Source organism: Eufriesea mexicana, unplaced genomic scaffold (genome assembly GCF_001483705.2).
Source record: "Eufriesea mexicana isolate 0111107269 unplaced genomic scaffold, ASM148370v2 scaffold3255, whole genome shotgun sequence".
Taxonomy (NCBI): Eukaryota; Metazoa; Arthropoda; class Insecta; order Hymenoptera; family Apidae; genus Eufriesea; species Eufriesea mexicana.
In genome coordinates, this window is record NW_016911299.1 from 146,533 (window position 1) to 161,631 (window position 15,099).

At 32.4% G+C, this 15,099-nt stretch overlaps 1 long non-coding RNA gene across 1 annotated transcript; it reads right to left on the reverse strand.

The window, feature by feature from the left end:
• Window positions 1-1,025: 1,025 nt before the first annotated feature.
• On the reverse strand, window positions 1,026-2,424 carry LOC108550866 (uncharacterized). The gene is made up of 5 exons (XR_001890450.1): window positions 2,390-2,424; window positions 2,034-2,317; window positions 1,665-1,847; window positions 1,312-1,410; window positions 1,026-1,099 (listed from the first exon to the last, which is right to left on the reverse strand). It is a non-coding gene; the product is annotated as an uncharacterized LOC108550866 (long non-coding RNA).
• Window positions 2,425-15,099: the final 12,675 nt, after the last annotated feature.

A 15,099-nucleotide genomic window follows, 5' to 3' on the forward strand; every position in this document is an offset into this window, starting at 1 on the left:
ATGTATATGTATTGTATATATATTAATTATATATATTAATAATTGTACATTACAATTTCTTTCGTAGTACTACTTTTATGAACTTTTTTTATTCACATATAACATTGATCCACTATAATTAAGTACTAATATTGAAAATGATTCCGAATATTAGAAAATCTTAGAAACGAAACTGATTCATTGATACAACTTACATGATTATTTTGAATAACGTAGTTTTTACAAACCAAATAAAGCAAATTGTGAAAGTTATTCGAATCCTTTATTTGAATAGTGAAAAATGCAATGAATTAACTTCAAGTTATATGTAAATTATTAACACACCTTTGAAGTGACTTATTTTGACCATTTCAAAATAAGGAATGATTTGATACAAAATTCTCGAAACACGAAGATTAATTTAACAATTTAACTTATTTCTAGTTTTATCGAAAAGACCCTAAGAAATTATGTAGTAATTGCAAATTTTGTATCAAATATCAATAATGGCACATCAAAAGTATAATGCAAATCTTTTACTTTTATTGTATGTTAATACATTAGGCATTACCAGCTTTCAATGAAAAGCTGTGAAGTCGACCATTTGTCAGTATGCCATTCATCCTTTGAATCTTTTACGCTTTCAGGCAACTCCAGTCATCAGAGATAAACCTGTACACAAAAAAACAAAAATTTTATTCAAATATTCAAAGCTAAATTCAACTATGTTAACAAAAGGTAATAGGCGATCATAAATTCTGTTACAAGCAGCCAGTATAACTATAGTACCGAAATACAGTAATATGTTACAAGAACGATAAAATGAAGAAATCGACAAAAAATCTTACAACATTCTATGATTTTTTACAATCATATCAAACATGTAATTAAAAAATGTTCAACGATTACACTAAAGATTAACAATGTTTGAATAAAATGAAAGTATGAACACACTTTGAGTCTATTTATCTTTGCAACATAATTAATGTTCGCCATTATCAAATTCTGACAGATTTCACGACTTTGGTTACAAACCATCACGGTATCTGCTATTCGTTCTCCAACACGACTGTTGGTGCGTTCAATACGTTCTACTTGATTCTTAGTATCAACGAATAATCTGCAACAGCAAAAATCAAATTTAACATAAATATGTAGAATTATCACAAATTATATTAAAATAGGAGAATAATCGTACTCGAATTTCAATTTAAAAGTTAATATTTCTTTTGTAAAAGCTATTAGTAAATCCAACCATTGTTTCTACCATTAGAAAAGAAAATGCTGTGATACGAATATTCTCAGAATAAAAGAAATGTGTTCAATAATTACCAGTTTTCGATGAACAGCAGTTACGTTCTACATTTGTCATACTGGCAGCTGTATCGTATAATATTGTAGTCAAACTTATTCCTACCATCAATGATTATTCTGCACAGAAGAAATCAAAATCAAATGTACAAAATTATAATCAACCATATTAAAAGGAGACAATAATTTGTGTCAAATTTTGTTTTAAGTAACTAATGTGATTCTAATAGCGAAATACATTAATATTTTTTAAGAGGAATAGAACAAATTGAAAAATTATCTGATTTTGTCACAATGAGATTGCTAATGTATGAGAACTAAAACAATAAAAATAAAAGTACTATGCAACAAGGAGACGATGGTAATATACTTACGTGATATTACGTGATACGTTCTAACAACGATGCATCAATAGTAGATTGAAATTCACAATTCTTGGCGTCGTTTAGCTGTCAGCGGATTGGTCCAAAAACTTAGCTGCCCCTTCCACTTTCAAAGACTGCGACAAGTCGAAGATTTGAACTTCGTAAAACTTTCAGAGTTGACAAATTAGATGTCTGTGAATAGTATACAGAGTAAATCAGAATAACACACAGAGAAATTCGTATTCGATAATTTAATTTAGGCAAAGAAAACAGTGTTGTGGTTGAACGAGGCTAATGATGTTGTACAAATAGTATCAGGATAGCCGTCAAAGTATTGCATAGTAGGTATGTAATACACATAACGATATGTCCCCTTACCATGATTTCCAGTGACACAATGCTACCCAGCACTGTGAGTTAGCAAATCTGTTCCGAACAAAGAACGGCTGGGGGGTGCAGGGGGCAGAAGGCAGGGAATGCTTCTCGGTCAAGGACAAATTTCAAGTAGATATTTTTATACGCAGTCTACAGTTTCGTTCGTTGAACTATAGAAATCAGGCGATCATAAGAAACTTCCAATGGCTAGTATTTTGCTTGATTCAATATTCTGTAGCACGGCCAGAATCGTTCGATGAGCTTATTCTTTAGCAAAGTCCAGTATTCTAGAAAATATTGTCACAGTCAAAGGTGATATATTTCAAACGTAAAAATTAACCAAAAAAATAATTACTTACATATAATTCTTGGATTCCAGGAAATGAGATTGCTCTTGTGACTGAAAAATAAGTAAAAAAAATAGTCAATAACAACATTTTAGACTCAGATAATACTGTGTTCTTGATGTCAATTTATTAATATGTGTAATATGTATTTATATTTCGTTGTAAAGTATTAACACGGAAATCGTCCCTAACTACGTCCCAACCACATTTTTTGTCGCATAAAAATTAACAAAGAATGAAATAAATTTCTGTTTGGATGCACATTTCCAAAACGTTCAATTCTTGATTGCTGTGCAATGACGACGAAATACGACCCGTCATACACTTCCACTTTCGGCACTGTATTTCGAAAAAAAAACCGGAGGAAATTGAAAAGAAACCACTGATTCTATTACAGAAGAGTGAAATCTGTCGAGTGATAAAGAAAAATCGAAATCAAAGACCGAAATTTCAGAAAGCTAAGCCTCGAAAGATAACGACGCAATACGATCCGTCACACTTTTCCACTTTTGGCACTGTATTTCGAAAAAAAGCAGCGAAAATCGAAAAAAACCCACTGATTCTATTAAAGAGGGGTGAGATCTATCGAGTGATAAAGAAAAATCGAAATCAAAAATCGAAATTTCAGAGAACTAAGCCACGAAAGATAACGACGCAATACGATCCGTCACACTTTTCCACTTTCGGCACTGTATTTCGAAAAAAAGCAGCGAAAATCGAAAAAAAACCACTGATTCTATTAAAGGGCGGTGAGATCTATCGAGTGATAAAGAAAATTCGAAATCAAAGATCGAAATTTCAGAAAGTTAAGCCACGAAAGGTAACGACGCAATACGATCCGTCACACTTTTCCACTTCCGGCACTGTATTTCGAACAAAAGCAGCGAAAATCGAAAAAAAATCACTGATTCTATTAAAGGGGGGTGAGATCTATCGAGTGATAAAGAAAATTCGAAATCAAAGATCGAAATTTCAGAAAGTTAAGCCACGAAAGGTAATGACGCAATACGATCCGTCACACTTTTCCACTTCCGGCACTGTATTTCGAAGAAAAGCAGCGAAAATCGAAAAAAACCCACTGATTCTATTAAAGTGGGGTGAGATCTATCGAGTGATAAGGAAAAATCGAAATCAAAAATCGAAATTTCAGAGAACTAAGCCACGAAAAATAACAACGCAATACGATCCGTTACACTTTTCCACTTTCGGCACTGTATTTCGAAAAAAAGCAGCGAAAATCGAAAAAAAACCACTGATTCTATTAAGGAGGGGTGAGATCTATCGAGTGATAAAGGAAAATCGAAATCAAAAATCGAAATTTCAAAAAGCTAGGTCACGAAAGATAACGACGCAGTATGATCCGTCACACGCTTCCACTTTCGGCACTGTATTTCGAAAAAAAACGGAGAAAATTGAGAAGAAACCACTGATTCTATTAGAGAAGAGTGAGATCTGTCGAGTGATAAAGAAAAATCGAAATCAAAAATCGAAATTTCAGAGAACTAAGCCACGAAAGATAACGACGCAATACGATCCGTCACACTTTTCCACTTTCGGCACTGTATTTCGAAAAAAAACGGCGAAAATCGAAAAAAAAACATTAATTCTATTAGAGAAGAGTGAGATCTATCGAGTGATAAAAGAAAATCTAAACCAAAAATTGCTAGTGTATGAAAAGTAGAACGATAAAAATAAAAGTACTACACAACAAGTAGTCATGATAAAATACTTACGTGATATTACGTGATGCGTTCTAACGACGTCACTTTCAATATTACATTTAAATTTGCAGTATCACAGCGTCGTCTAACTGTCAGCTCGGATTGGTCGAAATAGCTGGCAGCCCCCTCCACTTTCAAAACCCACGACAAGTCGAAGATTTGAACTTCGTAAAACTTTCAGAGTTGACGCATTACATATCTGCGAATAGTATATGCAGTAAATCAGAATAACATACGACGAAATTCATATTCGATAATTTAATTTAGGCAAAGAAAATTGTGTTGTGGTTGAACAAACCTAATAATGTTGTGCAAATACTATCAAAATAGCCGTCGAAGTATTCCGCAGTAGGTATGCAATACACATAACGATATGTCCTCACGCCATGATTTCCAGCGACACAATGCTACACGGCTTTGTTCGTTAGCAAAACTGTCCCGATCAACGGTCGGTTAACGGCGCGGGAGGTGGGGGGAGTGGGAGGGAGGTAAGGAATGCTTCACAGTCAAGGCCAAATTTCAAGCAGATTGATGTTTTTATACAGTGTTTACAGTTTCGTTCGTCGAACTGTAAAAGTCAGGGGATCAAAAGGAACTTCTAATATCTTGCGTTTTGTTGGATAAAATATTCTGTACAAGGGCCAGAACCGTTTGATGAGTATATTTCATAGCAAATTCCAGTACTCTGGAAAATATTATGACAGTCAAAAATCTTATATTTGAAACGTGATAATGTATCACTGGAATATGTACTTACATATATTCGTTCGATTTGAAGAAATGAAATTTATTGTGGTGATTGAGAAATAACTCAAATCAATAACAATATTTTAAATTCAGATAATTCGGTGTTCTTGATATGAATGTATCATTAGATGTTAATGTGAATACATATTTATCGATCTTCACTGTAAAATATTAATACGGTAATCGTCCCTAACCACGTCCCAACCTCCCTTCCTTTCATGTAAAAATCAACAAACAAATAAATTTCTCTTTTGATGTACATTTGCAAAACGTTCAATCTTTGATCGCTGTGTAAATCAAACATCAAAAGAATTTAAACGAAAAACCGACGCGGAAGACTGAATCTAGAAGTAAAAGGTAAATTGAACCTGGAAATAAAAGATAAATTAAACCTGGAAGTAAAGGATAAATTAAACTTTGAAATAAAAGATAAATTAAACCTGGAAAAGAAACATAAATAAAACCTGGAAACAGAAGACAAATTAAACATAAAAGAAAGAGATAAATTATGTGAGATGATATTATCCTACAATTTCTCAATATTAGCTTGAAAATGTAAAATAGTTGACAATTAAATAATTAAAAAAAGCAAAGAAAAATGAAATATCTCTCAAAGCATTAAATATATTCTACTTACTTAACACTACCCAACACTACTTAATACTACCCACTTCATGCAATACTTCATGCAATTCAAACCTTCATGCAACCCATTACCACTTAATACTACTTAATATTTCTTAAAACTAAAAATTTTACTTAACTTAAAAACTAATATGCTAGCACTGATCGTAACTTACAACTAACTTCATCATAATCCTAACTTAAGATGAAAAAGTATAACCATAAATTATCATTAATTTTAGAATAGTCTATCTATTGTAAATTCAATTCACCTTCCATTCAGTATCTAAAGGAAAAAACAAACACAAACAACCAAAATGATCCAAAGATAACTACTTACACGGGAAAATAAAATGTGACTTCCAGGTTTCAGTAATCCAAAAAACCTAGAAGAAAAATAATCAGCCCTACTTATATCGAAATTAAAGGTATTCTATAATTCCAAACATAGGGAGATCAAGGATATTTTTCACACTATCCTATGAAAAATCAGATAAATTTTTATAAAACCCCTATCTATCACAAATATAGAGGGTTTTCACCAAACCTTCCTATCACAAATCTAGAGAGAATTTCAAACCTCCTATATACACAAGAAACCAAAGATTTGATCAGGAAAATCTGGATATGAAAGAGACACTGTGTGGAGGTTAAAATCATTCACACAGTTTCCGTTGACACCATAATCTTTCCTAAATTAAACACTCTGTAGAAAACGTAGTAAAATTATTATAAATAATAGTACATATGATTAAAAATAAAAATTGTGGTAAGGATAATAAATAAATAAATAAATGAGGCTTACACAACATTTCCTTCTAAGTCATATCCTTTCATGAATATGATTTCATATCTGGGCCTCCGACATACTCACATAAGTACAAATATTGATAAAGATGTTAGACACTGGGATAAGAAACAGTTGCCAATTAATAAATCTGAAACAAACTTAATTACTGGATTAATTGTTAGGGAAACAGAACAAAACAATGACACCTGAAAGAAGACATATCACATATTAATGCAACTTATTTGTATGTATTTTTACAAACAACAATCAATAATATTCCCGAACATGAAAAAAAGAAAAATGTAATTTTTATTATATCTACAAACAGTCGAGTTACACACACAAAACGATTATTATGCAAAACATTTATCTTGAAAATAAACAAGTATCGCGAGTGAAATTATTTTAAAGCAAACCAAAATTCGAAAATTAATAATATTACGAATTATTGTAAAAAAGATAAAATGAAAAGAAAAATAAATGGAAAAAAAGGATGGAAAACAAACATATACACATTACAGCAGTATTTTCATTACCAAATATTTCAGTGAAAAAGGGTGCTGAAAAAGAAAATACAATGGTGACCAAAATAGCCACAAAAATAAATATTTCCACTCGATATGAACCCGCGTAAGAAACCGTGAGTGGAATAAATAAATTGTAATTTCGCAACACTAACACACTAAATTGTCTGATAACGGACAATTTTCAAAATCAACCGCGAAGAGTGCTTAATGATATTTAAAATGACAATTAATTTAACATTTACAAAAAAAGAATGAATAAAAAAGGGCAGAGAACTCGCGAAAATAATCAAAATAAGATAATTCAATTATTAACGCAATACTAATAAATACTAATTTATGCACTCGTATCAAAACAATTCGCAACACTAATGTCGAAAAATCCAGGGCAGCCATAGTTCTGGCTGCTGATGTATGACCACCTATATGCAACTCTTGCAGTTGCAACAGGTGATTCCCAGGAGCAGGAATATATATCCACCACATCAGTGGTGAAATTTTGGGCATTCTATATTCGCAACACTACTTCAAGAACACGAATATTCTTCAACGCAACACTAATAATAAAAGCAATAAGAAAAACCACGTTTCAATTAAAGTGCAATACTAATTATTAAAATGAAAGCAGTAAAAAATAAAATATGTATATGCAGAAAAAGATATTTGATTTTTTTGACTATTCGCGATTAATACTAGTCGCAACGCTATAAAGTTAATACATATTAGTATCTATGGAAAAATAAAAATTCATGTAAAAGAAATCAAACAAAGTCGCGATCTCATAATTCGCAACACTAAATCAACCCGTGATTAATTACTCGCAACACTAAGTACAAAAATCGCGATTTGCCAAAACAGGATGATGGACGATGAACATCGGCCAGTAAACAAACTACTATTACTACTACTACATACTACTAAATAAGAGCATAGTGACAAAGTAGTGACAAGAATGACTTCTCATCCAAAGGATAGGAAGCCATTCCTAGGCACCCTTTTCGTGACAGTTTGTCGGGTACCTAATAGCCTCTTCTTCTTTCTTCGGGCGCCATGCCCGCTGAAACTTATATCTAGGCTCGAGATTCTCTAATCGGAAAAAAAAAAAAAAAAAATACAAACCGCGAAGCTAAACAAGACTCACATGGACGAGCAACGATCGGAGTGATCGTTGTTCGTGCACACGTGCAGAATCTCGAGCACATACACGTTCGATCACGACCGCGACCGCGACGAAAATTTGAAAAAATCGATAGGTAAAGCTAGTGACGAATGGCAACCCCCAAACGTGCCAGCTTCACCGTCGACTATTCAAATGACATTTCCTGAAACAGGTTGTGCACGCGAAACGCGCCTGCCCGACCTGAGACTGTGCCAACCTGCCCGGCCCTACCTACTTATAATTAGCAGGCACACCAGAGTATACTACCTACCTAACTCCTCCTATATTTAAAAAATGGCAAAAATCAAGCATTCCAACACACCACACTCCACGGTTCTCACACATGCCACCCAGGCGCAAAGATCCTACACTACAGTAAGCGTCCCGGGACGCCCCCGACACCCGAGTTTGGCTACATACACACTCTAACTTTACGTACCATTTCCTGAAATCGGCTGACGACGGCTAGAGACCCTTGCGTAACGCGTGATATTAATCATTCGGCAAATACGAATATGTTAAAGAGCATAATGTCGTTAAGACTCGTGGTACGAGAAACAATAACATTATCGGAAAATGATAGCAAGATTGTAACTTCCATCGCGTTTATGCTACCAATAATCTGCAGCAATTGACAGCAGATTATATTCTTCTATTCCAAATAAATGGACGAACGACGCAATCCACATCCTAATCACAGACACACCATGTGGAAAATACGTCGTGCACGATACTCTAACACGTCGTCAGCCGCTAAGACATTGTTATAGGCTTATGAACTACGGTCATCATGCCCATCGCCATTCACCTACTCAAGTAGCACCTGGGCACGTGAATGAGTTCCTGGCAATGAACACGGAAGGGGTTACCCCTGAAAATCCTGTGCTAGAAAACTGATTAGCGACATATATCTTATTTAACGGACTAACGTTCTTCCATTTTGTATTTTCTCATTTCATTCGCAATGACTTTACTTTACAAATATAACAAGTTATAGGAATTTCAATATTTGAAGAAAATATTCATAATCAATAAGAAATCTAATTATCAAAAGAAAAAGGAGACTAGGACTCGACGTGATGAAATAATTGACTTGAATTTATATAACAATGGAAATATAACAAAACCTCAGATGATTCTTTCACCAAAGTACATCATATTCGAAAGCACAAAAGTACAAAAGTTATTACTTTGGTTCCAAAATCTATCTGTCGCGAAATGTTTTCTTGCACTTAATGTTCAATGCATTTTAGCATTAACGGAATGTAACAGTGATACTATCATGTTTTGAATTCGACTCAGATGTATTGCATACGAGTCAAAGAATTAAATATCTCAATATTATCAATAGACAAATAATGGCATTGGCACTTCGTTATTAAAGGAACAATGAATAGCAATACATAATCACTGTTCCAATATATTAATTATAATTTTCATAATAACGAAGTCGAAGGGCATTCGACTTCTCCACTACAAATTAATCAAATATTCGTGTCTATTATTTACGAATAACCACACTGAATATGTTTTGATTTTAAACGTGGCTATTATCAGAAGGAACTAATAGTCAATATTATATTATTTATGCCACAAATATTGCATGTGCCAATGTGCCCATACTAACTACTCATATTTCTCTTATTATTGTTCAAAAACGCGAAGTGCAAGAAAACCTATCCTGAATTGATAAATTAAACACAAAAGAAATTTTGTCAGTACTCTCGAGTATAATAAATACCCGAGGTCACTATGCTCACAGGAATTTCTACGTAATACAACCAGTCATCCGTGTCGGTTCGGACCTTTCGTCCTACGACATGATTGAATGACCAGAGGAACCAAAATACATGCGACTCACCAATGATGCGGAGAACGATGCTGTAGTGGCCCGGAGGAAGTCATCCTGAAGACTGTCATCAGTGGGGGGCTGACTCGAATAGTAACACAGCTGCCGGATCCATGAGAAAATGAAGGCGGTACAAAATCTGCAACAAATCGTTCAATACTACTGTCACACCATCAAGACACAAGTATTTGTACAGTCTAATTTCACACGATTCATATGATTGATTAAGATTTACTCAATTACAATATGTAAACGTACTTACATTGTTGACTTCCGGAGCAGAGATGAATCCTATCCAGTGAAGAACTGACTTCAATGCCATCAGACTTGTCGGATCTACGAAAAAATATATAACATGTTGAATAATAAAATTTATTCTTTAAAAAAGGGAATTAATTAAATTACAGTGTGCAAACATACTTACATACTTACGTTCTTGGATTGCAGTACAGCCTTGGATCCATTCCGGGGTAGTGCGACTCTAATACCGGTAACGAATAAAAAAAAAAAAAAAAGAAAAATAAAAGATTATTAACACGTCCGTTTATATTTCAATCGGCGAACAAACACTGACTCTAAATTTCCGTCTGGCTATTATAATTGCATTTAGCAAGAGTTATTGGATTCTTAAAAGATTTGATACGTAAAAATGCACTGACTCTAATCGTGGCATCGCGCGCGGCCACGAAAATTCCTGTAAGAATGGTATTAGTGGGGGCGGGGGTGTGACGAAAATCGTGAGAGTATTCTCTCCGTCGAGCAAATGTTAAGAAAATACTGTTGTACTTATGATGTTGTAACCATTCATTATTCCTCCTGTTGATTATTCAAGTCAGAAATATAACACCAATTTGAACTACATACGAATGAATGTAATACATTACAACTATTATAAAGAATTTAAGAACGACGCGAATGGAATATGGTAGAATTTGAAATATAACTGCGTCATCATCCGGCGCATTCGGACTGCGCATCCCGACCGCGCATACGATCTGCGCATACCGACCGCGCATATTAACTGCGCATACGAATTGCAGGTTGAGATGACGCAATCATTTCCGAACTTGCGTTTGAAAATTTACGGCAACCGTAACTACGACTCTTTCGTAAAAATAATAAAATTTATTGTTTAAGACCAAATTATGAGGATGTTGTAAAATATTCGAAACCGAAGTAATGTAATATGTGAATTATTTCGCTTTCGAAGTTGAATATAACAAGATCTAATGAATATTCTTCGACATCTCAATTATGGTAATAATTATATATTATAAAATGATACATGAAACAAATTACCAATGATGCAATAAACAAAAGTTCTTACTTACATGTAATAAGTCTGGCTTCGATATGAGATGTTCAACATTACCATAATTTAACGAAAACTTGGCAGATTTGAGGGCGAGCGAACATGGCGTCCGTACTTCGTTCTCCAACGCCTTCGTTAACGTCTGATACCTTCTACAAGATTTTTCCGATCAACCGACATACTGCACACACGAAAATCATAATTTGGTACAAATATGTAGTTACATTGAAATGTGAAAATAATCGTATTCAAATTTCGATTCAAAGGCTACCGATAATTCCATCAGTCTAATGCGAAAATGAAATTGAAGAAAAACTTGAAAAACTAATATAGTCCTATTGGAAAAAGTTCAGAAATGTATTATATGAATACATATTAATCGAACAAAGCTAATTCTACTGCATAGAGGGCAAAAGAGTAGAAATGAAGGTTTTACTCAATTATGGACGCGATAAGATACGTACCAGAAATTGGATCGCACGTCCAGTTGCCGCGACGTTCAAAAGGAGAATGACCCCACCCTATCATGGCGTTGCCTAGCCGGCAGCGGATTGGTCGAGAGAGCTCTTCCCGCCATTTCCAAAGCCCGCGATAGCAGGAAGATTTGAATTTCGTAGAGGCCATCATGGCTGATAAATCACGTGACTGTGGCGTATATATCGAGAAAAGCGGGATAACGTGCTGAAAAATTTATATTCGCCTATTTAATTGTCGGAAATAATAGTGTTTAATAAGTACATAATATAATTATAAGGATTGTTGCCTTTAGCACGAAATAAAATTGTATTTTTTGGGAAATTATATATTATTAATATAAAATTATATATTATTAATACATAATTATATATTATATCATTAAAAATATATTAATATTATACAGTAATATTACACATAATTATATTAATATTATACATAATATTATACTTAAACTTTTTTTATTCACATATAACTTTGATTCACTGTAATTATGTACTAATATTGAAAATGATTCCGAATATTTCAAAATCTTAGAAACGAAATAGATTTATTGATACAATTTATATGATTATTTTGAACAACGTAGTGTTTACAAACCAAATAAAGCAAATTGTGAAAGTAACTCGAATCTTTTATTCAAATGGTGAAAAATGCAATGAATTAACTTCAAGTTATATGTAAATTATTAACACACCTTTGAAATGACTTATTTCGGCTATTTCAAACTAAGTAATCATTTAATACAAAATTTTCGAAAAAACGAAGGATTCATTTAACAATATAACTATTTTCTAGTTTTATCGAAAAGAGCCTGAGAAATTTTGTAACGATTGCAAATTTTGTATCAAATATCAATAATGACACATCAAGAATATGATGTAAATCTTTTACGTTTATTGTACAATAATACATTAGGTATTACCAGCTTTCAATGAAAAGCTGTGAAGTCGACCATTTGTCAGTATGCCGTTCATCCTTTGAATCTTTTACGCTTTCAGGCGACTCCAGTAATCAGAAATAAACCTGTATACAAAAAAACAAAAATTTTATTCAAATATTCAAAGCTAAATTCAACTATGTTAACAAAAGGTAATAGGCGATCATAAATTCTGTTACAAGCAGCCAGTATAACTATAGTACCGAAATACAGTAATATGTTACAAGAACGATAAAATGAAGAAATCGACAAAAAATCTTACAACATTCTATGATTTTTTACAATCATATCAAACATGTAATTAAAAAATGTTCAACGATTACACTAAAGATTAACAATGTTTGAATAAAATGAAAGTATGAACACACTTTGAGTCTATTTATCTTTGCAACATAATTAATGTTCGCCATTACCAAATTCCGACATAGATTTGACGACTTTGATTACAAACCATCACGGTGTCTTCTGTTGCTCGTCCTCCAATACGTGGTGCGTTCAATACGTTCTACGTGATCCTTGGAATCAAGTAATGGACTGCAAAAGTATAAATCATAAATTATTTAAAAAGCGGGGAATAATCGTACTAAAATTTCAATTTAAGAGGTAATATTTCTTTCGTGAAAGCTATTAGTAAAACCAACGGTCAAATTGAGAAGTGGAATCGCGAAAAACTTGTAAAACTATTTGGTTTTGCGAAACTCATATTCAAAAAGATATTACGTAAGCAAATATTAAACAAATGAAGTTAACAATCGTATATGAATGATAAAAGGACAGAAATGAAAATTCTATGCAACAATAAATTAAAAATGTACCTGAATTCGATCTCACGTCCAGTTGCCGCGATTTTCATGGGTAGACTGCCCCACCTTATCATGGCGTCGCTTAGCCGTTAGCGGATTGGTCGAGAAATCTAGCTCTTACCGCCATTTCCAAAGCCCGCAATAGCACGAAGATTTGAACTTTGTAGAGGTTCTCATGGTTGACGAAACATGTGTCTGTGGAGTGTATAATGTGAGAACCTCTTTCCTTCGTACGACTATTTTTATAACTATTGTTATTCACATATAATATTATATATTTATTCGCTGTAATTAATTATTACTAGTCAGAATGATTACGAATATATGAAAATACTTATCAAAAATTAAGACTATTGATATAATTTATATGACTACTTTTCACCATGTCGAATTATCAAATCAAATTCGTCATATCATGAAAGTTGTTTCAATTTTATAGTTAATTATAGAAATGTCAAATGAATCTATTTCAAGTTATAGTCCTATTACTCAAAAATCCATGATATTTACTTGTTTCTACCATTAAAATAGAATATGCTGTGATACGAATATTCTCGGAATATGAAAATTTGATCTAATAATTTAACGTGTTTCTATGAAAAGTTAATTTTATTGTTAATAAAATTTTATTAGTATTGTTTCAGGTTAATGTTGTTTTTGTTGTATAAATGGTAATAGAAAATAATATGCAGTAAATAAATGCGTATAAGTACATACTTGTAGCTATGTATGATTCTTGCTATCTCCAGGAGTTTCAACAGTAGACTGTTGCCCCTTTCGTCACATCAGAGTGTTCGACCTACGCAGTTCGCTGATTGGTCGATAGACTTGGCTTGCATTTTTACTTTCAATGCCCGCGATGGACCGAGAATTCGAAATTTACATTGCTTTTTCGGGCAACAAACTATTTAAATTATTATCTGTTCAACATATTTTTAGTTTTAAATACAGACAGTTTTATATTTATAATCTTTCAAATTAAACTTTTTGCACAAAATATGAAGTCATGAAATATATATATATTTCTTCTACCATTTATTATAGATTTGAAATAATAGTAAAAATTGATGTGTGTGAAAATTAAGATTTAAGTTAATATTTTTATGTATATTTAATATTAGAAAAAAAATATATATTCATAGTTGACTGCATGTTAGAAATAGCAAAGGATTTTGACTTATTGCTCAATTGTGCGCGCTAATAAAATGACAAGGTTAGTATTTATTTATTTTGCCAATTTTGGACAACAAAATACGTTCACAAAAATAATTTAAGATACTTAGTGTCGTAATAATTTGTACTTATTGTTAGTCTTAGATAAAAATTTTAGTTTTCTAAGAAATAATATTTTGCATTTTTATTTGTTGGTCAAGCGCAAGTTATATACAAAAATTCCTTGAATGTTAACATAATAAAAACGGTTTAAAAAAACATAAAATAATTTAAAATACTTTTAGTTATTTATAATATAGATATAACGATACAGAGATCATTTCTGACCAAAATGTAAAATAATTTTTTATTTCAAATAAGAAAATTCTACGTGATTTTTATTATATGTATTATTATTTAATACTGATATTAATAAAGTATACACATACCTTAAGATATTCGTATCTTAAATAATGCTGTGTGCTTTTATTTTATTGTATTAGGTTATATTATATATATATATTACGTATATGTTACAATAAATAACAATGGATTATTTTTGAAACTGATTTTTATTGTCGCACCTAATATATAATTACCATTGAATTTTTCTATCGTTTCACTCAC